The following is a 2,116-nucleotide window of genomic DNA, read 5'->3' as shown; positions in this document are numbered from 1 at the left end:
CTTCTTTTTCTTCATCAACTTGACGCGATCACAATACATAGTTAATTTCTCATTGGTAGATATAGACTTTCACCTACTCGGAGCCCACTTTCGATAATTATGACAATGTTGGGTATCGGAGATGCGACTCAAGTTTCCTTCTGCGCTGTACTATAGCTGCTGTGCCGACATTATTTTGAAAGGATGCACGTGATGTCACTGCGTGACGTAGCCACGTGACTCGTTTCGTGTGATGAAAACACGTGACTGCTCTCGATCTGGGCCTTACGTGATCATTTTCAACAACACGTGACAGAGTAGGAGGGCCGGCTCATCTTTTCTTCTCTTTTTTTTTTTCCTGTCGAAAAAGAAAACCTATAACAACAACGGCAAAAAAGCGAAATCTTCCCAACCTTTCGCTGGTATTAAGAAATTGGTTTTAGTTTCGGCATTTCTTTCAAGATAAGAATGTAATTAACCACTCACGTTTTCTCATATCATGCGCAGTTTCTCAGGCACAATTAACATCACTATCATTTACAAGTCAATTATCCTGTAATCTGTTGAGAGTATTGTCTTTGTGAGAAATCGTCTACGAGCATTGCCTAAATCCACTCATCTGGATGTGTGTTTAAGAGCAGCAGAATAAGGGTTATGGTTTCGGGCTTGTCTGCCTTGTCTGCAGAGATAATCATGGGTGGCTTCAGACTCACTTAATGTGCGTGGGTTTAAATAGTCACATACACAGATTGTGGTGAATTTGTGACATCAGAGTTAAAGTCCTGATTTGTGATAGATATTTGATTTCAGAAACTCGTTTGATGCGCATTGATTTCACCGTTGCGCAGTAATTATTTTCGGAGAGCTTTGCGCACTATATCGCTGACGTCCTCGTAATAAGATTGAAATAATATTCGCAGACCAGTTTACCTTTGGGTAACAGGTCGGGTCAAGTCAGCGCGATGACGTATAGAGGACAGAAAGAAAGAGAAAAAATAGCAGCATGAATCCGATTATGAAATATAGGTTGGATCTACGATATATGTGTGCATATAATCACTCATATTTGTACGTATGTGTATGTAGCATTCAACGAACTCCCCCGTGTATGATTACATATCTATACATTACAGATAGATTGTGGTCTAAACAAGGTGCACGTCGGAACGTCGTACGATCAACGATATGAGAATTCCCCAGTCTGAACAAGGACGGGGTCACTTACCTACTCACAGGTAATAATGCCTATACTGTTTTTCAGGGAATACAGCATATACACGCACTTAGACAAGTGCCAATGCATTAGTTTCCCGTCGGGATGCTCGTCTCAGCGATTAAGGCACCACGCCCCTTCTCCGCAGACGTTTCATCTCAATTCCCGCTCTCGGTTGATTTGAAAAGAGAAATATTACATATCTGCAATCAAGTGACATCTCTTGGCTTTACATTACACCACCAGCGGCTCATCCGATAGGTATAGGAGAAAACGACATAAAGTGGGAAAATCCCCAGAGTATACGTCTAGCGCTAAAGCAATACAATAAGGATGTCTTCGGGCAAAAGTGAATGTCAATCATGATTTCTACTTATAAAAAGAAAAATAGAGGAGTATATTACCCAAACGTATCGTATTTCGCATTGAGGGTAGGCTTCTTTATGTCTATCTCGTGCTTGAGCTTTTTCATGCAGTGGTTACTTGATGCCATGTCGCGTAGTTACATTTTTGAAACATCCGATGATATGATATATCCTAAATGTCGATATATAGGACGGGTCGGTTATTAACATTTTCTTATACCAGCCAACTCCATAAAATCAGAGTGATCACCATTCAATCAAATCGCAGATAAATGATCATCATCTCCAAGGCTTGGAGCGGGCAGCTGGCGAAGCCCACAGCTTGCCTTCAATTCAATTTTCTGCGGCATTTTTAAAACATTTTTTCCAGGTTGATAAATATAAAATGTAACAATGTCTTTACAAAGCATGCAATATTACGAGATCCTTCGCGAAGATAAGCAGACCTAGATTTGAAAGAAGTGCATCCATATAATCTTACATATAGGTCACCCACCTCACCATCCAAATTAGCTCCTTTTGGATTCAGTCTCTGAAAAAAAAAGAAGTATGCCTCTCT

This window comes from Diadema antillarum, unplaced genomic scaffold (genome assembly GCF_040938485.1).
Source record: "Diadema antillarum isolate AM-2024a unplaced genomic scaffold, OU_Dant_1.0 seq00001370_RagTag, whole genome shotgun sequence".
Lineage (NCBI taxonomy): Eukaryota > Metazoa > Echinodermata > Echinoidea > Diadematoida > Diadematidae > Diadema > Diadema antillarum.
Note: the sequence above shows the minus strand (reverse complement) of the source record.